The sequence below is a fragment of the Vipera ursinii genome (assembly GCF_947247035.1).
Source record: "Vipera ursinii genome assembly, chromosome: Z".
Lineage (NCBI taxonomy): Eukaryota > Metazoa > Chordata > Lepidosauria > Squamata > Viperidae > Vipera > Vipera ursinii.
This window is the reverse complement of record NC_139517.1, coordinates 53,929,831-53,955,847: the sequence shown is the minus strand read 5'-3', so window position 1 is coordinate 53,955,847 and position 26,017 is coordinate 53,929,831. Positions and strand designations below refer to the sequence as shown.

The 26,017-nt window shown below is 43.2% G+C and overlaps 1 protein-coding gene across 1 annotated transcript in view; it reads right to left on the bottom strand.

Moving 5' to 3' along the window:
- RECK (reversion inducing cysteine rich protein with kazal motifs) overlaps positions 1 to 26,017 on the bottom strand; it is a 278,973-nt gene that overhangs the window by 63,496 nt on the left and 189,460 nt on the right. The gene's annotated exons all lie outside the window — the stretch shown is intronic.

Here is a 26,017-nt window from a genome sequence, read left to right as displayed (position 1 = left end):
CAAGAGAAGGCTGCCAGTTGGGGAGATTTCGATATTGTAGGCAGAACACAATAAAAAAGTTAGCTTGAACTTTGCATGTGTGGTAGATTGTTCACACCTGATTATTTTTGGAAGGTTTTAATGCAAAGGTAGGATGAGATAAATGAGATATATAGGATATATAGAATGAAATATATTGGTTATGATGAGCTTATTACATATTTTCCTTATGTAAAGATGGATGACAAATATAACAAAACAGGTATATTTTGAAATTTAGAAACTTGACTAGACAACCTCTGTTTACCATAAGTGAGCTAATTGCTATTGATTAGAATTGTATCTCATCATGGGATGCCCGTTGTATTTTCTAATTTCTTCAGGCTGCAGTGATACCCAACCTCTCACAGAATTAGTTGGTTGGAAGGGATCTTGCAGGTATTCTAGCCCAAGCCCCTAACAGGGCAGAAGTCCTTGGACTATCACCAAGAAATGGCAATTTATTTATTTATTTGTTTGTTTGTTTTTATATACCGCCCTTCTCCCGGAGGACTCAGGGCGGTGTACAGAGAAATAAAGTAAGAATACAATAAAAATAAAAATTTTAAAACCCAAATCCATCAGGCCAGGCCGGCTTGTTGGAACAGATAAGTTTTTAGATCACGCCGGAAGGAGCGAAGGTCGGGGGCCATCCAGATTTCAGCTGGTAAGCGGTTCCAGAGGACTGGCGCACCCACCGAGAATGCTCTCCCCCTGGGGGTCACCAGCCGACATTCTCTCACCGGTAGCACCCTGAGAAGGCCCTCTCTGTGGGAGCGACCAGGACGGAGGGATGTTGACGCTGGCAGTAAGTGCTCCCATAGGTAATCCGGACCCATGTCATGTAGGGCTTTGTATGTCATCACTAGCACCTTGAATTTCACCCGGAAGGCAACTGGAAGCCAGTGCAGCTCACAGAGCAGAGGTGTAATATGGGAGTATCGGAAGGCCCCCAAAAGCACTCGTGCAGCTGCACTCTGCACCAGCTTAAGCTTCCGAGTGGTTCTCAAGGGCAGCCCCATGTAAAGAGCGTTGCAGTAGTCAAGACGAGAGGTCACAAGTGCATGGGTGACTGTACGCAAGGCATCCAGGTCGAGATAGGGTCGCAGCTGGAGCACCAGACGAACCTGAACGAAGGCCCCTCTAGTCACAGCTCCTATATGATCTTCTAAGGAGAGCTGTGAATCTAACAGGACACCCAGATTGCGAGCCTTATCTACGGGGGGTAATAACTCGCCCCCGATATTAAGAGATGGAATATTCTGAATATCCTGACATGCCGGTATGTACAGCCATTCAGTCTTGTCCAGGTTGAGTTGAAGCCTGTTCCTCCCCATCCATTCCCGGACTGCTTCCAGGCAACGGGACATCACATCGAGGGCATCACTGATGTGGTTTGGGGTCGAAATAAAAAGCTGGGTGTCATCAGCATACTGATGATAACCCACTCCAAAACCACGAATGATCTCACCCAGCGGTTTCATGTAGATGTTGAACAGGAGAGGCGAGAGGACCGACCCCTGAGGAACTCCACAAACAAGAGACCTTGGGGTCGACCTCTGCCCTCCTGCCAACACCGACTGCGAACGTCCCAGGAGATAGGAGGAGAACCACCGAAGAACTGTGCCTCCCACTCCCAATCCCCTGAGACGCCGCAGCAGGATACCATGGTCGATGGTATCGAAAGCCGCCGAGAGGTCTAATGGGACTAGGACAGAGGAATATCCCCTGTCCCGGGCCCTCCAGAGATCAATGCAATCAATGCAATCTTGTTGGAAGCCTCCAATGATAGATCAACAACAACCGAAAGAGGAAAGCTCTCACTTAAGAAAATCATTCCTCGTTCAAGATTGGATCTCCTCTATAAAGCTTCCACGCACTGGTTCTGGTTTAACTATGGAAAATAAATCCCTATGCTCTATCTTGTGACAAGACTTCATATCTTGGAAGACTGCTATCAGGTCTGCCCTTGGCTTTCCTTTCTTTAGGCTAAATATACAAGTTCCTAAACTACTCTATATGCCCTTATTATGCTTTTCATTCTTTTTTTTATATCTTACGATTCCTCAGTATCCTTTTAATATTGTATCAACCCAAACTAGCCACAGAATTCCAGATATATTTTAATTGGGGAAACAAAGAGCAGTACTATAATTTCCCATGATCTTGACAGTGTACTTATGTTGATGCAAGCCTAAACTGCATTACCTCTTTTGGCAGCCACAGCACACACTTCTGGCTCTTCCAGGACACCCAGAGATTCTTGCAAATACTAATTTATTTATTTATTTATTTATTGATGGGATTTATATCCCGCCCTATCTCCTGAAGGACTCAGGGCGGCTCACAATAAAACATATAATAAGTACATAAATCAAGATAAAATGAAAATTGAGAACATCAGTGCAATAAAAAATTAGAGAATTTTAAAATGAATTAAAAATACTAAATATAAATTAATTAAAATGCCTGTCAGTCTAGGTCAGCTTGGTGGAACAGGTGTGTTTTGAGGCCGCGGCGAAAGGATTGGAGGTTTTGGGCTATCCAAAGCTCAGGGGGGAGCTGATTCCATAGGGTTGGTGCTCCCACAGAGAAGGCCCTCCCCCTGGGGGTCGCCAGCCGACATTGCCTAGCTGACGGTACCCTGAGGAGGCCTTCTCTGTGTGAGCGTACTGGACGATGGGAATTTGTTCCCGGCAGCAGATGGTCCTGCAAGTATCCCGGACCTAAGCCATGTAGGGCTTTAAAGGTAAGTACCAGCACCTTAAATCTCACCCGGAGGGCAACTGGTAGCCAATGCAGCTCACGCAGGAGGGGTGTAATGTGGGAGTATCGGGAAGCTCCCATCACAACCCGTGCAGCTGCATTCTGCACCAGCTGAAGCCTCCGGGTGGTCTTCAAGGGCAGCCCCATGTAGAGAGCATTACAGTAATCAATACGGGAGGTAACGAGTGCGTGGGTGACTGTACGTAGGGCATCTCGGTCCAAAAAGGGGCGCAATTGGTATATAAGACGAATCTGGGCAAATGCCCCCCTAGCCACGGTTCCAATGTGATCTTCAAAACTGAGTCGTGAATCTAGGAGGACGCCCAGATTGCGTGCTTTATCAATGGGAGGTAACATCTCTCCTCCTATAGTCAGAGATGGAACCTCTTGGACTAAACGAGATGACGGTATGTACAGCCACTCAGTCTTGGCCGGGTTGAGTCGAAGCCTGTTTTCTCCCATCCAAATCTGTACCGCTTCCAGACAACGGGACATCACATCAAGGGCATCACTGGGTTGGTTCGGGGTGGAGATGAATAGCTGGGTATCATCAGCATATTGATGATATTTCACCCCGAAGCTACGGATGATCTCTCCCAGCGGCTTCATATAGATGTTGAACAGGAGGGGCGAGAGCACCGAACCCTGAGGCACTCCACAATTAAGAGGCCTAGGGCTTGACCTCTGCCCTCCTGCCAACACCGTCTGCGAACGGTCCGAGAGGTAGGAGGAGAACCAACGCAGAACGGTGCCTCCCACTCCCAGCCCCTCAAGACGACGCAGTAAGATACCATGGTCGATGGTATCAAAAGCCGCTGATAGATCTAATAGGACCAGGACAGAAGAATAACCTCTATCTCGGGCCCGCCAGAGATCATTCACCAGCGCGACCAATGCCGTCTCCGTGCTGTGCCCCGGTCTGAAACCCGATTGGTACGGATCTAGATATTCAGCTTCCTCCAGGTTCAAAGGGAGCTGTCGCGCCGCCACACTCTCGACGACCTTCGCAAGGAAGCGAAGGTTGGAGACAGGACGGAAGTTGTTTAAAACAGCTGGGTCCAGTGCCGGTTTCTTGAGGAGGGGCCTTACCACCACCTCTTTCAAGGCAGCAGGGAAGTACCCTTCACTCAGTGAGGCATTGATAACTGCTAGGAGCCAGCCTCGTGTAACCTCCCGAGAAGCATAGACTAGCCAGGAGGGACACGGGTCCAACAAACATGTGGCGGCACTTAGTTTCCCCATGATCTTGTCCACTTCATCCGGAGTCACAGGATCGAACTCTTCCCAGATGTACTTGGCCAACTTCATCGATTTCCTCTCGTTAGATACTGCCCAGTCAGAGTCCAGACCAGCCCGAATCTGAGCAATTTTGTCCACCAGATATTTACTAAATTCCTCAGCCCGTCCATGTAGGGGGTCCTCTCCCGCCTCTTGACTTAAAAGGGAGCGGACCACTCTAAATAGGGCGGCCGGGCGATTATCTGCGGACGCAATGAGGGTGGTGAAGTAGGCGCGCTTTGCCACCCTCATTGCCACAAGATAGGATCTAGAAAAGGATCTTAACTGTGTTCGGTCAGACTCAGACCGACTGGCTCTCCAAATGCTCTCTAGGCCCCTTCTCTGGCGCTTCATCTCCCGCAGGTCCTTGGAGAACCAAGGAGCGAGTCGGGACTTGCGCCGGGTCAGAGGCCGCAAAGGGACAACGCGGTCGAGCGCCTCCGAAGCAGCCTGTTGCCAGGCATTAACTAAGGACTCGACCGGGTTGTGGGAGAGGGAGGTGGGAATCGGTCCAAGCGCCATCTGGAATTTATCTGGGTCCATCAGGCGCCTGGGGCGGAACCACCTGGTCGGTTCCGCTTCCTGACATCGGGGGGTGACGTGACGGAGGCCCAACCGCAGGAGGTAGTGGTCTGTCCATGAAAGGGGTTGTGATGTTGGAGTAACCCCACCCAGCCCATTTAGCCACTGCCCAGAGACAAAAATTAGATCCGGCATGTTTCCTCCCTCGTGAGTTGGGTCCTGAGTAATTTGAGTAAGGTCCATGGCCGTCATGGAGGCCATGAACTCTCGGGCCACTTCTGATGCACTGCCCAGGGAAGGTAGATTAAAGTCTCCCAGTACCATAAGCTTTGGAAATTCGACCACCAATCCTGAGATGGCGTCAGGTAGCTTGGGTAGAACCGTTGCTGTGCAGCTTGGAGAGAGATATACCAGAAGTAGGCCCAACTGACCACCAGGACCCCACCTTAAGAGGAGGGATTCACATCCGTCTATCTGAGGGGCAGTGGCCTCCCGCGGATGGAGGGTCTCTCTGATAACGATCGCCACGCCACCTCCCCTACCCTGAGCTTGAGGTTGATGTAGCACACGGAAACCTGGAGGGGATAAATCAGTCAGAGGGACCCCTCCCTCTGGGCCCAGCCAGGTTTCCGTGATGCATGCCAGGTCTGCGCCTTCCTCCTCGATCAAGTCATGGATGAGGGGAGCTTTATTCACAACAGACCTGGCATTAAAATAGATCAGCCTGAGCTCAGGAGTCAGACCTCCCTCTTCCCCAGGGCAGCAAGCGGGAGCCAGAGGGTCAGAGCGCGCCACAGCAAGAAGATAGCGTGGGCGTGATCTCAGAATACGATATGACCCTCTGCTCCTCCATCTGCTGCCATTCCCAATTACTGTGGGGATCGGTATCCCTGTCCCATCCCCCTGGTTTACAAGACTCTCCTTGGCCCTCATATTGCCGCGACCATTGGCCAACTTAGGCTGAGACAGGTCCGGTGGGATCTTCCCCTCGATTTGCTGGGCCTGACCCTCCCCCCTCCCTAACCCTTCAAAAAATTTTAAAAGAAAACCCAAGAGCCTCTTCTTGGCGCCATGCCACCTCTCGGGGTCCCAGGACCCGTCATTAAGGAAACGGTGGCGTAGGTCTGATGGCCATCTCTGAGAGAGTGGGGAAGCTCTCAGGGCAAGTAGCTCACTTCTGGTGTAAGCCATCAGAGGTGGAAATAGGAGTAAAGGACGAGCTGGTAGGAACAACTGCATATCACGACCACAGAGCTGAAGTAGTGGCTCCTGAGAACATGGTCACCCTCTCACAGTGATCAGGATCTCAGGGGGTCACCATCCAGCTCCGGGTAGGTCGCAGGAGGAGAGAGAGTCCGGTGAATGCTAGCATAGTCTGTTGGTGGATAACTTCGTAGCTCCGGTGATGAGCGATGGTAGTTCATCTATCTCCATGCCTAAGATGTCATCGCGACCGAGGGGCTGTAGTCAGTCTCCGGTGAAAAAATGAAGGAGGGATTATCTGGACTTAAAGTATGATCCCGAGAGGATAACTGCTATCTCGGGGGCCTTTCGGCACATCCCACCTCCAAATAAAGCTTCAGGTGGTCCCTGGTGAATTCCGCCCTCCAGACCAGATATAGGAGGGTTTTAAATGGCGCTCTAGCCTACAGACGGTGGCCATCATCCCACAGACCTCTGTCGTGGGGGGGGAGCGCGATGATCTTATAGATGGGCAGATGGGGGGCAGCAGCCACCAATTCTGGAGCCTCGCCGTCCGGGCTACCTTTGTAGGCAGCCCCAGGTCGTTACAGCTCCTCCACAGGTGGCTGCAGGGCCGGACCGTTTGTCTATCGAAGGGAGATCGATCAGGTCGTTGTATGTCCGTTGCAGGCTTCCACATGCCGCGCATCCAAGCAGGCCGCTTAACAGCTGATTTGGAGGCCGCTGCAAGATCCCACTGGCAGCTGCCGGCTAGTATATGCTCTCTGCCGGTCTGAACGAGCCAGAAAAGGCTGCAAACTGCGCGTTGCAGCCCGCCCATCCTCGGCCGCTTTACAGGCTGCCGCGGGGTGCCGCCGGTTACTCGCATCCAAGCTGGCCGCTTAACAGCTGAATTGGGGGCCGCCGCAAGATCCCATCGGCAGCTGCCGGCTGATATATGCTCTTTGCTGGTTTGAGCGAGCCAGAAAAGGCTGCAAACTGCACGTTGCAGCCCGACCATCCTCGGCCTCTTTACAGGCTGCCGCGGGGTGCCGCCGGTTGTTTTCGGCCGTTGTAATTCGACCGTCAGCCTGATCGAGCCGTTCCGCTTGGCCCCTTCGAGTCCGGGAGCCTTGCCTCCTTGCCGCTTCGCCATCCCTTTCCAATACCGCCCCGTTGTTATTGCTGGCGCTCATTACGGGCTCCACCAAAGCCTCGGAGGGTCCTGTCACCCATCCGGGCTAGGGAACAGCAGCCCCCTGCAGGGCTCCATGCCAAACTCGCATCCTTTGATCTCCGCGATCAGCTGCGAGCGGCCATCTTCCAGGAGGCGTGGCAAAAAAAAAAAAATACTAATGCCTACTTGTCATTTGAATTTTCCTGCTTAAATAAAAAATCATATCTTTCTCACAATAGAACATAGAAAAATAGGATTGAAAGAGACTTTGAAGGTCTTTTAGTTGAAACACTTGTCTGTGGCAGGAGAGCCTATATCATTCTGTACAAATGGTTGTCCAATCTCTTCTTGAGCATTCACAACTTTCACAAATACTTTGGTTTTTGTACACCATCTGTAGAATAAGGATGATGATCTTGATGATAAATAGTATTACTTTTCTACTGGTATTATTTTTCTATTGTATCATAATTTTAAAGAATTAAAATAAAATGATGCATCATTGGTATATCACACCCAAGAAATTATAAAAAAATGTGCAAAGGTATTTCAAACCAGTGTTGAAAATGAAAATAACAAGAGGGAACATGATATCATGCATGTGGCTTATGAGGAAGCTAAGAAGTTGTGAATAAAAAAAATCACACAATGAGGAAAAAAGATTTTAAAGAATAATATTGTGAAGAAATCAGTATTCTTTTGATTGAGACTTATGGACAATGAATAAGACTCATGGTAGATTTATTCTGTACAGAGTTAAGTGCAGTAAGATTATTCTATGCAAAAAAATGGAAAATTACAGAAATTCCCCTACTGGAATAATGGATTGTAAAAATGTCAGAATTCATAAAAAGCAAATAGCTGTTTGGTCAGAGAAAAAACCACAACAAAAGTTTTCTCAGACTGGAAAATTTATATGGACTTTTTGCTGAAAGAAGGAAAAAAAATGAAATGATTAATGGATCTGAAGATTTAGAAAGAGGTAGGTTAAATGAGGGGTTGAAGGGACTTGGATAACATCTAAGAGACAAGAGATCTAATAAGAGTAAATTATCTCTTTAAAATGTCAAAAGTCATTCATAAGTTCTTTAAATTTAGGGGGGGATTTCTTTTTTATTTCTTGCACTTTTTTCTTTCTTTCTCATTTCCTTTTTTATCTATTAAAAATCTTAAATATAAATTTAAAACTCTATTACCAAAGCAACAAAGAAAAATATATCTTAAGTTCACAAGAGGCAGACAGTATTCATAAGCAGCTGAGACTGATACTTTCCTAATTCACAAGAGTACAAGAAAGGAGTAGGTACAGCACAATCATACTTGCAAGATTCTGTTACTGTAGCCCAACTCATAAATGGTTCTGCATCAAACTTGAAAAATTGTGGTATTATAAAACACATTATCTGGGAAGTTCAATATTTCTATTAATGGCCCTGAGAAAGGGGCTTGCAAACTGGAAGCAAAAAAAATATATGGTTATTTTCACCAGATAAATATTTTCATTTTAAAAATTGTGCTGAGAGACCGATGATTTATATTAAAGGGGATTTTTTTAACAATTGGATTTTATTCTGTATTTCTACAGAATTTATTGTAAAAAAAGTCTCCTAAAAATTGTAATATAATATCTCAACATTTGTTTTCCAATTGGGTATAACAGATCCATTCCCCAATCTCCCTCAATCTTCTTAGAAAAATCAAGTTCATCACTGATAATTTCTATCAACTTTGAATCTTTACAATCCATGCTTTTCTCAGAGTCCTCTAATCAGTTTGTATTTTCCAAGTCAGCCTTATCTTTCAGGGCTACCAGCAGTGAATACATTCCAATCCATCTGGTTGTAAATCTTGTTGTCTTGCTATTATTTGTGTATGATTACTGTCTTCTAAAATCATTGTTACTTTATCAAACTTTTTATCCAAATTTTCAAGCTGAACTTGTAAATCAGAAAATCAGCTTTACCAATAAATTTTGTTGATATATTGCTTGCATTTTGAGTATATTCTAATACAGTCCAAAATACGTGTCAAGAAGATGCCTGTAATGGCGTCCTGGAGCCGTGACTTGCTGTAAGCTGGAAGCCAGAACATCCCGGTAATCTCATCTGTTCTAAACCGCGATCTATTTTAACTTTGAACAAAGTGAGGAAAGTGAACTGGAAGCTTGTTCTTAAGAGTTTGGATTTAGCTGACGTGAACCAGCACGAGTGGAGAAAGTGGCAAGGAAAATGAAAGGCGAACTGTTACAAAGTGTTTGTCAGCCGATTGGAGAGGTTTATGCTGCTTACAAGACAAGATTATTTTGACCTGTGTTGGAAAAGGATACTGGCGGATTTAAACTTTATGCTTTTCTTTTCCTTTTTCTCAGAACAGAGACCAGACGCCATTTGCATGAACTGTCAAATTTGATCTGCTTGCTGTCCTCTAAACAAAGTTGTGATCTCTACTCCCATCTAGTGACTAAATGACTAAACGAACTTATCCTACAATTTAACTTTAATTAACTATAGCTCCTTTTTTTTAGGAATCATTTACTAGAATTAGTTTGGTCATTGGTTATTAACTTTTATTTATAGTTAAATAGTAATCCAGCTGTTTAATCAAACCTATATTGACTAAGTTTACTATTACTAATAGTGTGTAAGATTGTTATTATTACCGTAGTTATTATTATTCTTAGTGCTATTATTAATTATATTAAGCCACAAAAGTAAGTAATATTAATACTAGAAGCTGAAAATCTATGTATCCTTTTTGACTTTAGAATTATATTAGAATATTAAGATAGTGGAATTTGAGATTAGGAAGGCAAAGGAAATATATTATTACTGTGAAACTGAATGATACAGACCAGAGAACGTGGTGGTGTACAATTGGCTGGAGGGATATTTTAGAATTCCCAAAGATGGCAACAACTACCACCACCACATCCCTTAAAAAGAAGACACTTATAGCTTCTTCCTCCCCTGTGACAACAATTCCACAGATGCTGAAGAAATCTGCAGAAGATATCCCAGTTGCAAGCCAATCCTTAACTATACCCCAAGAATGGCAAGACATGCTTAAATCAATACAGGATATGGTTCTTAAGAACCAAGATACCTTGGTCAATAATCTACATCTAAGCTACTGGAGGAACTAAAATTGAATGTGGCAATATTGACAGACGAGACTAGACAATTTCATACAAGATTCGAGGAAATACAGAATATTTTAACTAAACATGAAGATCAACTGCAAACTATAGAAATGAAAATTGCCAAAACAGATGAGAAAGTGGGGAGGATGGATGCCCATTTTGCCAGAGTCAACAAACGATTGGAAAATGAGATGGTGATGCTGGAAATGGATAAATCTGGGAACTTCCTACGTTTCCAGAATATAATGGAAGAAAAAGAGGAATGCCTTCGAGAAGTGATGGGAGAAGTTATGGCTGGGATTTTGGGAAGAGACCAAACCGAGATATTACGAGATGTGGACGAAGTTTATCGCATTTATACTAGTTATGCCAGACATAATAATCTACCCAAAGAAGTGCATGTCCGTCTTACTAAAAAGTCAATTCGAGATGAGATACTCCAGAAAACCAGGCTCCAAACATTTACATACAAGGGAAAACGTATAGCAGTACTGCCACAAATACCAAAGAGAGTACGAGATATGAGAAGACAGTTTGAATTTCTTACAACTTTTTTAAGGAAATATAAGATTCGGTATCGTTGGCTACTACCAGAAGGAATATCATTCACGTGGCAGACTCAAAGGCTTAAACTGGAGTCACTTCAGGATGCATAGGACTTTTATGAAACACAAGTTACCTTATTTGATCAAGAAAGTGAAGGAGAAATAGAGAGCAAGAGTATGGAAGAAACTTCACAAGAACCCAGTATAGAGCAGCAGGATGACCAAGGAAAGAGGATGAACGGCAACAGTAGGACTGGAAATGCAACAGGGCTACAAGTTGAAACTAGATCACAGAGACAAAAGGCCGCAGGTAAGTAAGAGTATGGAAGAAGAATTATATTTGTTTTCCGTTAATATTAACGGATTAAATGCCCCTGCTAAAAGGAAAAGAATTTGGCTTAACTTACAAAAACAAAATTGCGATTTGATTTGTATACAGGAAACTCATATATGTAAAAACCATCAAAAAGTATTAGAGTGTGACTTTCAGTGGCGACGCGACGTCGAAAGACAGCCGTTTTCGGGCTGCCCGCTCCGCAGCTGTGTTTTTCCATCGTAAACAGCGTCTATCAGCTGTTTAGATGGATTTGAAGCCCCCTCCTCGGGAGAAGAGGAGGGGGTGAGGCTCCAGGTAGGGGTTGAGCTCTCTGGGGCCGCCTGAGCTGAGAGCTTGGGCGGCTGAAGGATGAGCCCCCCCGAAGCCTGGGTTGCTCCGAGCTGCGCAGCGCCTCTGCTCTGGGATTCTTGGAGCAGAGCCAGGCGTTAGCAACCACCCCTGCCAAAAGGAAATACTTTTGATTATCAAGATGCAGGCAGAGCGGTACAGGAGGTCAAGGTGAAGTGGACTCTTTATTTTTACTCTCTAGCTCAATGGATTTTATAGCTTTAAAGTGAAAGTGCGTAATAAGTGAAATTGGGGGAAGATGGCGGCTAAAACTTCTAAAGCTCTTCGGAATGCGGGGTCTTCCCTGGTGCAAGAGACCTCACTGCAAGCTTTGCTTCCTCCTGCATCTCCTCCGGTATTGACGCTTAAGGATTTACAAGACGCTCTTGGAAAGCACGCACAACTGATGTCTGATATGATGGATGAAAAGTTGAAAAAGCTGGAAGAGAAATTGGAGGAGAAAATGGAGAAACTGGAGAAGAAGATGGAAGAGAAGCTGAGAGCAATGAGGGTGGACATCTTGTCTAAGGTTGTATCCGTAGCTGAATGTGTGCTACAGCTGGATATAAAAGTGGAGGATCTCAGTCAAAAGAACTCTATATTAGAAGCAAAGGTATTAGAAAATGAAAATATAAGGGATAAAATGGATGAAGAATTGAGCCTTGTTCAGTATAATCAGATGCAGAATGCTATTAGAATTAGGGGTTTAAAGGAGAATGGTAAAGAAGATTTAAAGCAGCTGATTTCTGAGGCTCTGGAAGGGGTACTGGGCCAGTCAGCATCTGAAATTGAGGGAAATATGGACAAAGTTTTTCGTGTAAATTCATGGATTGCAAGACAGAGAAAGTTACCCAGAGATGTGGTGGTCTATTTTACAAAGAGAGTAATTAGAGATGAAGTCATTCAAGCTGCTTATGATACTAATTTGGTAGTGGCTGAGCAAGAAGTTTTGGTTTTAAAAGAGATTCCTCCGAAGATCCTAAGGAGAAGGAAAGATTTCGCATTTCTAGTACAGGAACTTAAGAAACGTGATATTAAGTTCAGATGGGAGATTCCAGTTGGGTTGGTGACAACGCACGAAGGTAAAAGACATCGTTTGGTTACTGTGGCTCAGGCACGTGATTTTTATAGTAATGTGTTAAAAGCAACCCCCCTATCATTTTTGGAAGTTGCAAAAGGACACGGTGTGGGAAAGTTTCAAGATGTTGCAGACAGACAGACAGACAGAGGACAATGGTGGTGGAGGGGATCAAGCTACAGTCTCATCGGTTGCTGCAGGAGGCCAGAAGATGACGCGTGCCGCCCTAAGAAGAGCGAGACGAGAGCAAGAGCAAGACCAGCGGAAAGTTATGGAATCTTCAAAGTGTGCTTACAATGAAGATGTAGGAGGAGAGCGGTCTAAAGAAGTTTTGGGGGTTATGACAGAGGTGCTCCAAAAGTTTTGGGGCGTTAAGATTGCTGATTAAATTTTTAGATTAGAATGTCAATGGAGTAAAATTATTATAGAGGAGAAAGAAAGTTTTTTTTCCTTTTTTTAATATTTTATACAATTTAAGATTGATGTTATTTGCTTGCTAGAAAAGTATATTAGGGTTACGGACTTAAAGTATTTGTTGAACTAAGAGTGGGTATGTAAGCTCCTAATTAATAACAAGTTGTCTTAGAGATTGCTTAAAATTTTTTTTTATATATATACTCTTTTTATTTGAACTTTTATTTGAACTTAAGGATGATTTGGAACTGTGAGACATTTGGCGTGATACACGCAAGAACTATTTTAGATTATAGTTTAGTTTGGTTGGAGATTATTAAGATTAACAGAGATAAGCGCTTTTGGTGCGTAACTGAGAATTTGTTTGGAAATTAGAGAAAGGTGGGAGAATGCAAATAGCAGGTGAAAGTTTTTTTTTCTTTTCCCTTTTTTTTTTGAAATTAATATGAATAAGGACTGGGATTAAGAAAATTTATTTTGAGTAAAGATCTTTTTCTGTTTTCCTCTTTTTCTTTTCTACTTTATTTGTAATATTAATATTGTTTGTATTCATTTTATATGAGCTAGAGAGATAGAATTTATAGTTTATTGTTGATAATATAGGGGTGTTTATGTTTGATTTTTGATTTTATGCCCTGTATTTAGCTCTGGGAAGTCGGGGGGGGAGAGGAGGGAGTGGGGGAGAGGGATAGGGGTGGGGGAGGGGGGGATTAAAGTCAAAATGTATTGTAAAACTTTTTAAATAATAAAAAAAAAGTATTAGAGTGCCCCCAATTGGGGAAATTATATGTATCCTTGGCCAGTCAGAAAAAACGAGGTATTGCTGTGTACGACCGCAAAGGATTAGTGACACAACAAGTGTACTCTGATGAAGAGGGAAGAATACTAGCGCTGGAAACTAAAATAGGTTTAAAACTGGTATTATTAGTAGTTATATATGTGCCTAATACGGATCAGAAAACTTTTTTAAAAAAGTTATATAAGAAACTAACTGATCTTGATTATGAAAAGATATGTATTTTGGGGGACTTTAATGCGATTAAAGATGTTAATAAAGACTACGAACCAGGGACAGGCCCCCCAAGGTACGTAAAAAGACAAAGGAAAATTCTGCCTAAAATATGGGATAAGCTAGTAACCCAAATTGGACTTTCAGACGTAAGGAGAGATTTACATCCTACTCAAAAACAATTCACCTATTTCTCCCCCAGGCACCATTCATGGTCTCGAATAGATATGTTTTGGTCGACATTGAGATTAAAGAGACCATTATAGAGGTAGAGATAAACACCAATGTATGGGCAGACCATCACCCCTTAATAGTCAAATGGGCAGGACCCCCCCCAAAAAAGGGCAAGGTGGTCTATGAGACCAGATTTAATGAGAGATGAGGAATTTCTCAAAAGCACAAAAAAGGAGTTAGAATTTTTTTTATAGAAAACAAAAGAGAGGACACCTTTCTGCAAACTATTTGGGACACAGCTAAGGCAGTAGTGAGAGGGCTCGCTATAAAACATTCGGCCTATAGTTGGAAACAAGAAAGATTAAAAAGAGTTGAGCTATTTTCAAAATTATCAAAAATAGAGGAGGCGCTGCAATTAGATCCCCAAAATTCCCAGCATAAAGAAAAAAAAGATTTGATCAAACATGAGATTCTTTTGATTGATCAAAAAGAGCTGGCAGATAAAATTAAGAGGAGCAGGCAGAGGTATTTTGAACACGCTAATAAACCGGGGAAGTGGTTAAGTTACAGATTAAAAAAGGAACAAAGAGCAAAATGGATAGACTATCTACAAGATCAGGATGGTAACCTGGTGATTAATAAGGAACAAAAACTAAAAATTGCACAAGAATTTTATAGACTACTTTATAGTGAGGAAGAATGTCCACAAAGTAAGTTAGAACAATATTTTCAGAATTATCGCCCCCAACCGATCTCGGATTCTTTTAGACAACTTCTGAATAAGGAAATAACTATGGATGAAGTTGAGGAAGCTATTAAAAAACAAACAGGGAAAAACTCCAGGGCCGGATGGCCTGCCTTGTGAATTTTATAAGGAATTCATTGACCTGCTAGGTCCTCAATTAAGGGATATATTTAATAACATTTTAACTGATGCAAAAATGCCCAAATCTTGGAGAGAGGCTCATATCTCAATTCCTAAACCTGATTCGGATTTGACGTTGATCCAAAATTACAGACCAATTTCGTTATTGAATGTAGACTACAAAATTTTTACGACCATATTGGCAGGAAGACTTAAAATATTTCTTTCCCACTTTATTCACCAGGACCAAAATGGTTTTTTACCCTATAGACATCTTAATGATAATGGGAGAATAATTTTAAATGTATTGGAGTACTACCAGAAACTTTCAGATAGGCCCATGGTGATGATATTTGTAGACGCACAAAAAGCTTTTGACAGAGTTAATTGGAAATTTATTATGCATCAATTCAAAGTAATGGAATTTGGCCCTAAATTTATGAATGCAATTCAAACAATATATTCTGAACAGTCGGCTAGGCTGCTTTTTAATGGAGCGATGTCTGGAGAATTTGGAATTTTCAAGGGCACCAGACAAGGTTGTCCTCTTTCCCCATTATTGTTTGTTTTGGCTCTGGAACCATTTCTTGATTCAGTTAGACAAGATGAGTCTATTAAAGGTAATGGTAAAGGTTCCCCCGCACATGCGTGCTAGTCGTTTCCGACTCTAGGGGCCGGTGTTCATCTCCGTTTCATAGCCGAAGAGCCAGCGTTTGTCCGAGGACATCTCCGTGGTCATGTGGCCAGCATGACTAGACGCCAAAGGCGCACGGAACGCTGTTACCTTCCCACCATAGTGGTCCCTATTTTTCTATTGGCATTTTTTACGTGCTTTCGAACTGCTAGTTTTGGCAGAAGCTGGGACGAGTAACAGGCGCTCACTCTGTTACACGGCACTCGGGATTCGACCCGCCAAACTGCCGACCTTCTGATCGACAAGCTCAGCATCCTAACCCACTGAGCCACCGTGTCCCTTATGAGTCTATTAGGGGCCTCAAAATTAGAGGAGAAGAATATAAACTTCAGGCTTTGGTGTTTGTGTTAGAGGACCCCCTAGTCTCTGGGCCAAATTTAGTAAAAAAGATTGAACAATATGGTGAGGTGGCAGGACTGAAAATAAATAGAGAAAAAACCAAAATGTTGTCCAAAAACTTAACTGATGTAAAGAAAAAATAGAAGGAATTATGGGGTTAAAATTTGCTAAAAAAAGGTAAAGTACTTGGGAATCGAATTAACCAATAAATGTTCCAATATTAAAGAACTTAATTATAATAAATTATTTGCCAATACACTACAAGACCTTGACAGGTGGAAAAATATTCAATTATCTTTTTTGGGCAGAATTGCCGCAATCAAGGCACATATCCTCCCACGTTGGATTTTTTTATTTCAAACGGCCCCCGTAAATTTAGACAACAAATTTTTTAGGAAATTGGATCAAGCAATAGGGAAATTTGTTTGGCGGGGTAAAAAACCACGAATAAAGAAAAAAATGCTCCAGGAACACAAAACAAGGGGGGGCTTGGGACTTCCAAATTGGGAGTTATACTATCAAGCCTCTGCACTCCTCTGGATTAAAGATTGGGTATCCTTGTTGAGGAAACATATATTAACTATTGAAGGCTTTGACCTTAACCAAGGATGGCACTCAACCTTATGGTCATATCAAAAAACTCCATCCAAGTACTTTACTAACCACTACATCAGGAGAATTTTGATCAGAATTTGGCAAAAAGTTAAAAAACGAATGTATACCAAGATTCCCAAATGGGTGGTCCCATTGGAGATAACAACCCAGCCGACTGTTCACAACCTGAAAAGAAACTGGTCCTACAAGATTCTGGTGGATGAAGAAGGGAACGTGAAATCTAGAGAACAACTACAGATACAAGGTATAGATATAGACTGGTGGTCATATATTCAAATCCAAACCAGGTTCTCTAAGGATAAACAGGAATATGGCATCTCCCAAACTAGTCAACCCCTCGATAAAAGTTTGGAAGGCCCTGGACTAAAATTTATTTCTGGAATGTACAATCTCCTCCTAGCTAGATACATAGATGATGAGATCGTGAAAGATACAATGATAGCCTGGGGGAGAAATATAGGGAGGTCGATCCAACTAGAGGAATGGCAGACAATATGGACCAGAACGATGAAAATAACATTATCTTCGGCATTCAAAGAAAACTATTTCAAAATGATTTATAGATGGTATTTGCCGCCAGCTAAAATAGCCAAAATGTTTCCAGACGCCTCTGATAAATGCTGGAAATGTAGACTGGCCAAGGGTACTTTTTTTCACCAGTGGTGGACTTGCCCTCAGAGTAAGAAATATTGGGAGAAGGTTCAAAACTGGTTAAAACAAATAACTGGTGTCATCTTCCCTCTGCATCCAGACTCTTACCTACTTGGTATAAAGCCAAAACTAATTAATAGACAAGATTGGTATCTCTTTGTACATGTTACAACAGCAGCGAGAATAACCTTCGCTCAACAGTGGAAGGATATAAATATTCCAACGGACCAAATGTTAATTAATAAGATTCTGAACTGTGCTGAAATGGATAAACTAACCTATATGTTAAAACAGAAACAAGAATCTATGTATTACACCAACTGGGAACGATGGTATGATTGGTTAAAAAATAGAACAAATCTAGAATAGTTAATATGACACTTCATAGTAATCTTTATGATAATATTTAATAGTTGAAATAGACAACGTTAAATAAGATTTACGATTTACCGGGATGTAATTATGTATAACTGCACAGGGGTTTTTAATCCCCAGTTAGTTTATTTGCATGTTTGTTAAATGTTTGTTTGTCCTTTTCCTTTTTTTTCCTTAATTTGAAATGTATATACTTAGTGTGTATGTGTCTGTAAATATTTAATAAAAATTTTAAAAAAAAGAAATTAAGAAAAATTAAGACCAAAGTTTTCTTAGCAAATATATAAAATACAAAATCCCTATAGTGAAAGTACAACAACAACAACAATAATAAAGTTGGAAGGGACCTTGGAGGTCATCTAGTCCAACACTCTGCTCAGGTAGGAAACCCTATACCAAGGGTATCAAACTTGCAACATCACATGACATCTCCTAACTTTTTCCCCATTGCCGGCAATGGGGCAGGCCCGGTTTTGGCATGACACATCCGGCCCGCGGGACAGCAGTTTGACACCCCTGCTCTATACCATTTCAGACAAATGGCTGTCCAGTTTCTTCTTAAAAACTTCCAGTATTGGAGCATTCACAGATTCTGGAGGCTGATTAATCATTGTTCTACTGATTAATTATTCTGTCAGGAAATTTCTGCTTAGTTATAGGTTGCCCCTCTCTTTGGTTAGTTTCCAAACATTGATTCTTGACCTGCCTTCAGGTACTTTGGAGAATAGCTTGGTTCCCTCTTTGTGGCAATCCCTGAGATACTAGAACACTGCTATCATGTCACCCCTCATCCTTTTCCTCATTAAAGTAAAGGTAAAGGTTCCCCCGCACATGCATGCTAGTCGTTTCCAACTCTCGGGCCCGGTGCTCATCTCCATTTCAAAGCAGAAGAGCCAGCGCTTGTCCGAGGACGTCTCCGTGGTCATGTGGCCGGCATGACTAGAAGCCAAAGGCGCACGGAATGCTGTTACCTTCCCACTGTAGTGGTCCCTATTTTTTTACTTGCATTTTTACGTGCTTTCGAACTGCTAGGTTGGCAGAAGCTGGGATGAGTAACAGGCGCTCACTCTGCTACGCGGCACTCGGGATTCGACCCGCCAAACTGCCGACCTTCTGATCGACAAGCTCAGCGTCCTGACATATCCAATTCCACCAACCGTTCCTTATATGTTTTAGCCTCCAGTCCCCTAATTGTCTTTGTTGCTCTTCTCTGTACCCTTTCTAGAGTCTCAACATTTTTTTTACAGTTTTGGTGACCAAAACTAGATGCAATATTCCACGTGTGGAAGGCAAGGCATTGTAAAGTGGTATTAATACTTCACGTGATCTTGATTCCATCCCTCTATTAATACAGCCTAGCACTGTGTTGGCTTTTTTGGCAGCTGCAGCACAATGCTGGCTCATATTTAAGTGATTGTCCAGTAGGACTCCAAGATCCCTCTCACAGTTACTACTATTGATCAAGGTACCACCTATACTATACCTGTGTATTTGTTTTTTTTCTTCCCTAAATGTAGAACCATACTTTTTTCACTATTGAATTTCATTTTGTTAGCCCTAACCCTAACCCCCAATATTCAAGTCTATCAAGATCCTCCTGTATCTTCTTATCTTCTGGAGTGTTTGCTATTCCTGCCAGCTTGGTGTCGTCTGCAAATTTGATGGCTTCCCCATCTATCTCCTCATCCAAATCATTGATAAAGATGTTGAAAAGCACTGGACACAGAACAGAGCCCTGGGACACCCTACTACACACTTCCCTCCATGTAGATGCAGTTCCATTGAGGACCAGATGCTGAGTACAGCTGGTCAGACAGCTATGAATCCATTTGGTGGTGATGCTGTCTAACCCACATTTTTCTATCTTATCAAGTAGTAGGTTGTGGTCTAGTTTATCAAATACCTTACTGAAGTCTAAGTAAATTATATCCACAGCATTCCTCTGGTCCACTAATTTTGTCACCTGGTCAAAGAATGCAATAAGATTTGACTGGCACAATCTGTTTTGGACAAACCCATGTTGGCTTTTGGTAATGACTTTGTTTGCCTCTAGGTCGGGGTGGGGAATGTTGGCTATTTTATGACTTGTGGACTTCAACTCCTAGAATTCCTGAGCCAGAATGGATGGCTCAGGAATTCTGGGAGTTGAAGTCCACAAGACATAAAAGAGCCAACGTTCCCCACACCTGCTCTAGGTATTCTCTGATTCGTTGCTTATCTTTTCCAGAATCTTCCCAAGTATTGAGATCAGGCTGATAGGTCTGTAGTTTCCTGGATCAATTTTTCCCCTTTTTTGAAGATGGGAACTACATCAGCTCTTTTCCAGTCCTCTGGTAGTTCCCAGTGCTCCAGGATCTTTGTAAGATATAGTTCAGTGGTTCTGAGATCACATCTGCCAGTTCCTGGTGATTTGAACTTGTCTAGGCTGGACAGGTGCTCACTTACCATTTTCTTGCCTATCTTAACTTGTGTTTCTAACCTGTTTTTTACGGTACTGTTTTTTATAGGCTGGACTGTTTTTTCCCTTTGTGTAAAGACAGATGCAAAAAATGAATTAAGTACTGATGTAAATCAAAACAGATCTCTTTCACTACCCATAATTGCCTCAGCTTCTATGCAGAAAAGACAGAATTTATTTATTTATTATTGGGACTTATATGCCGCCCTATCTCCTGAAGGACTCAGGGCAGCTAACAACAATAATGTACAATAAATACAGAAGTTATATAAAAATTAAAATTAAAGGCCCCTGTAGAATAAATAAAAATTAAAATTAAAATAAATTAAAAATTAAGAGTTAAAAATTAAAAACATAATTAAAATCCCTGTCAGTCGAGGTCAGCCAGGTGGAAAAGGAGTGTTTTGAGGCTGCGGCGAAAGGACTGGAGATCTGGGGCCATCCAAAGCTCAGGGGGGAGCTGGTTCCATAGGGCTGGTGCTCCCACAGAGAAGGCTCTCCCCCTGGGGATCACCAACCGACATTGTCTAGCTGACGGTACCCTGAGGAGGCCCTCTGTGTGAGCGTACTGGGCGATGGGAAGTCCTTCCCGGCAGCAGATGGTCCTGCAAGTATCCCGGGCCTAAGCCATGTAGGGCTTTAAAGGTAAGTACCAGCACCTTAAATCTCACCCGGAGGACAACCAGTAACCAATGCAGCTCACGCAGGAGGGGTGTAATATGGGAGTATCAGGGTGCTCCCATCACTACCCGCGCGGCCACACTCTGAACCAGCTGAAGCCTCTGGGTGGTTTTCAAGGGCAGCCCCATGTAGAGAGCATTGCAATAATTTATACGGGAGGTAACGAGTGCGTGGGTGACTGTACGTAGGGCATCTCAGTCCAGAAAGGGGCGCAACTGGCGTACCAGGCAAACCTGGGCAAATGCCCCCCTAGCCACGACTCCAATATGATCTTCAAAACTGAGTCGTGAATCCAGGAGGACGCCTAGATTGCGTGCTCTATCAACGGGAGGTAACAGCTGTCCTCCTATAACCAAAGATGGAACCTCTTGGACTAAACAAGATGCCGGCACGTAAAGCCACTCAGTCTTGGCCGGGTTGAGCCGGAGCCTGTTCTTTCCCATCCAAATCTGTACCACTTCCAGTCAACAGAACATCACATCGAGGGCATCACTGGGTTGGTTCGGGGTGGAGATGAAAAGCTGGGTATCATCAGCATATTGATGATACCCCACCCCGAAGCCACGGATGATCTCTCCCAGCGACCTCATATAGATGTTGAACAGGAGAGGTGAGAGTACCGACCCCTGAGGCACCCCATAGCTAAGGGGCTTAGGGGTTGACCTCTGCCCCCCTGCCAACACCGTCTGTGAATGGTCCGAGAGGTAGGAGGCGAACCACCGCAAAACGGTGCCTCCCACTCCCAGCCCGAGACAACGCAGCAAGATACCATGGTCGATGGTATCAAAAGCTGCTGAGAGATCTAATAGGACCAGGACAGAGGAATAACCCCTATCTTGGGCCCGCCAGAGATCATTCACCAGCGCGACCAATGCCATCTCCATGCTATACCTGGGCCTGAAACCCTATTGGTACAGATCCAGATACTCAGTTTCCTCCAGGACCAAAGGGAGCTGCCGTGCCACCACGACAGGATGAAAGTTATTTAAAATAGCTGGATCCAATACAGGTTTTTTAAGGAGGGGCCTTACCACCGCCTCTTTCAAGGCGGCAGGGAAGTACCCTTCACTCAGTGAGGCATTGATAACTGCTAGGAGCCAGCCTCGTGTAACCTCCCGAGACGCATAGACCAGCCAGGAGGGACACGGGTCCAACAGACATGTGGCGGCACTTAATTTCCCCATGATCCTGTCCACTTCATCCGGAGTCACAGGATCAAACTGTTCCCAAATGTTCTCGGCCAGACCTACCATTTTCCTCTTGTCAGATACTGCCCAGTCAGAGTCCAGACCAGCCCGAATCTGAGCAATTTTGTCCACCAGATATTTACTAAATTCCTCGGCCCGTCCTCGTAAGGGGTCCTCTCCTGTCCCTTGATTTAAAAGGGAGTGGGTCACCCTAAACAGGGCGGCCAGGCGGTTATCTGCGGACGCAATGAGGGTGGTGAAGTAAGCACGCTTTGCCACCTCCATTGCCACAAGATAAGATCTAGAGAAGGATCTTAACTGTGTTCGGTCAGACTCGGACCGACTGGTTCTCCAAATCCTCTCTAGGCCCCTTCTCCGGCGTTTCATCTCCCGCAGGTCCTTGGAGAACCAAGGACCAAGCCGGGACCTGGGGCTGCAAAGGCACAACGTGGTCGAGAGCCTCTGAAGCAGCCTGTTGCCAGGTGTTAACTAAGGCCTTGACATGGCTTTGGGAGAGGGAGGTAGGAATCAATCCAAGCGCCATCTGGGTCCATCAGGTGCCTGGGGCGGAACCATCTGGCCGGTTCTGCCTCCCGGCAGCGGGGGTAACATGACAGAGGCCCAACCGCAGGAGATAATGGTCTGTCCATGAAAGGGGTTGAGATGTTGGGGTAACCCCCCCCAGGCCTTTAAGCCACTGCCCAGAGATAAAAATAAGATCAGGCGTGTTTCCCCCCTCGTGAGTCAGGTCCTGAATAATTTGGGTCAGGTCCATGGCCATCATGGAAGCCATGAACTCTCAGGCCACCTCCAACGCACCGCCCAGGGAGGGCAGATTAAAATCTCCCAGAACCATAAGTCTGGGAAATTCAACCGCCAATCTTGAGAGGGCGTCTAGTAGCCTGGGCAGAGCCGTTGCTACGCAGCTTGGAGAGAGGTTTGCAAGCAACAGGCCCAACTGACCACCAGGACCCCACCTTAAGAGGAGGGACTCAAATCCGTCTATCTGAGGGCCAGATAGACGGATTGTCTCTCTAATAACGACCGCCACGCCACCTCCCCTACCCTGAGCCCGAGGTTGATGCAGCACACAGTAAATTGGTTTACGGCAGCTAATAAAACAGAAAGGCATAAAAAGAAGTCACTAAGATCCAAGATATGGTTAAATTAAATTAGCATTCAACCAGTAGATAAATATTTTACAATAAAAATCAAAAGAAAAAAAATCAAAAAGTCCAGTTAAAACCCAGGCATTTTTAAAACAGTAGACAGTTGGAAAGGAAAAGATGGAGACTTGACTCTCTGACTATTGTTATCTTCTAGGTCCTCTTGTCAGATATGTCCACCATCATCCAAGAGTCATTTGAGTCATTCTTAATAGCCTTCATTCATAACTGGGGAGAATGCTGCTGTCAGCAGGAAAAAAAATCACTGGGGTGTTTTATTTTGTAGCCATAAAGGAAAAATGGAGAGGAGATGGGACAGGGGAGGAGGGGGGAGAAGTGAAGTGAAGAGAAGAGAAGAGAAGAGAAGAGAAGAGAAGAGAAGAGAAGAGAAGAGAAGAGAAGAGAAGAGAAGAGAGTTTTTCCTCACATGTTGATGAAGGCTGAAAGTTCTGATCCTACTTACTGCAGCAAGGGAAAGGAACAAGCCCACTGTAGGATTCCTCCATTATAGGAAAAAACAGCACCCTCTATTTGGCATTTACTACCTAGATTACACCATTTATTTACTGGAGTGATCATTCAACCTTACAACAAAGAATCATAGGGGTTTCTTTTGAGATCTTGTAGACCAACCCCCTCCTCAGACATGGCACCCTATACCATTTCAGACAGATGGTTGTCCAGTCTTTTTTAAAAAAAGCTTCCAGTGATGGAGCACCCACAACTTCTGAAGGAAAGCTGTTCCTTTGGTTGTTCTCACTGTCAGGAAACTTCTCCTTAGTTCTAGGTTGCATCTCTCTTTAATGATCTTCCACCCATTACTTCTTGTCCTACCCTCTTTTCTGTGACAGCCCTTCAAGTACTGGAAGACTACTATCATATCATTTCTAGTCTTTCTCTTCATTAGACTAGACATCTAGTTCGCTCAATTGTTCATTGTATGGTTCAGCCTCTAGATTCCTTAGCATTTTTATTCTTCTTCTCTGCACTCTTTCTAGGGTCTCAATATCTTTTTTGTATCATGGTGACCAGGACTGGATACCATATTCCAAATATAGTTTCACCAGTGCAATATAAAGTAGTACTGTCATTTCACATGATCTTGAAACTATTCCTCTATTGATGCAGCCTAGGACTGCATTGGCTTTTTTGGCAATTGCAGCACACTGCTTGTTCATTCTCAAGTGGTTGTTTACTAGGACACCTAGATTCCTCTCATAATTGCTATCGTTGGACCAGATAACTTTTCTATAACTGTGCATTTGGTTTTCCTTGCCTATATATAGGATCTTACTTTTCTCACAACTGAATTGCATTTGTTGTATAGGGCCCAGTGTTCAAATTTGTCAAGGTACTCTGTGTCTTAAGTCTACCCTCCAAAGTGTTACCAATTTCCTCAGCTTGGTGTTTTTTTTTCCAAATTTCATGACTTTCCCTTCTATTCCCTCATCTCGATTGTTTATAAAGATATTGAAGAGTACTGGGCCTAAAGCCAACCCTTAAGCTATCCCACTGCAAGCTTCCCTCCATGTAGATGTAGTTCCATTGTGGACTTCTCACTAAGTGTGAATGAACAATCAGTTGCAAATCCATCTGGTGGTAGTACTATTTCACATTGTTCTATCTTACCAAAAAGGAGGCTGTGATCTTTTTTGTCAAATGCCTTACTAAAGTCCAAGTAAACTATGTTCACAGCATTTCCCTCATCTAGTCACTTTGTCAAAGAAGGCAATAAGGTCAGTCTGGCATGATTTATTTTTAACCAAACCCATGCTGGCTTCTAGTAATCACCTTGTTCATTTCTAGATGCTTAAAAATCCTGTGTTTCATTATCTTTTCCAGGGGTTTCCCAGATATTGATATCAGGCTGATTGGCCTTTTAATTTCCTAGATCCTTTTGTTTTCTTTTTTTGAAGATTGGAAGCATATCAGCTCTTTTCCAGTCCTTTAGCATTTCTCTGGTGCTCCAGGAACTTTGAAAAATTTTGTTCAATGGTTTCAAGACCACATCTGCCAATCCTTCAAAATTCTGGGATGTAATCCTTCTGGTTCTGGCAATTTGAACTCGTCTGGACTGTACAGGAATTTTCTAACAATTTTCTTTCCTATTTTGACTTGCATTGCTATTCTGTATCCTACATGCCGCTTTTAATTAGCTGGACTGTTTTTCATTTTGGTGAAAGCAGATTCAAAGAATGAATTAAGCAATTCTGCTTTCTTCTTGGTACCTGTCACCTCCTTGTTATTTTCTCCCATCAGTAGATTGATGGTTTCCTTGATTTCTTTTGTTTCTTACATGGTTAAACTTTTTAAAAATTATTTTTGGCATTTACAAGTCTTAATTCACTCTAACCCTTAGCATTTTTGCCTTTGTTCTTGCTGATTCACGCATTTTGCTGGCATCCCTCTTTCCATTTTTTATACTCGTCCTCTTTTTCTCTCAGCTTGTCAGAGATTCTTTATGCAATCATGCTGGCTTCGTCTGGGGTCTCCTGTTTTCTTTCTCTGTGGTACTTTGTTAGATCGGACTGTTATAATCTCACTTTTTCAGATTTTCCCAAGTATCTTGAGTTGTTCCGAAGTGCTTTTTCAAAAAACAACTGAACTTTGTTTTTCCTGAAGACATTTCACTTCTTATCCAAGAAACTTATTCAATTCTTGAACTGTTTTCCGCTTTAGGATTTCCATCTATAGATTCCTTCCTAAACTCTTAGTTTGTTAAAGTCAGATTTCTTAAGTCTAAGATCATAGTTTGACTTTATTTGATTATATGTGCCTGATTTATGTACGGCATGGTTACTCTCTCCCAGAATTCCCACAACTTCAACCCATATCATTTCAACTCTCTTAGTAAGGATTAAGTCCAGTGTCCCTAGAGATGTCCCTCTAATACCCTCCTCTACCTTTTGGGTAACAAAGTTGTCAGCTAAATTGGTCAGTAAGCTATTCAATCTCTCATTTGATGCACAGCTTGTCTCCCAGTGGATGTCAGGTCAGTTAAAGTCCCCCATTACAACTGT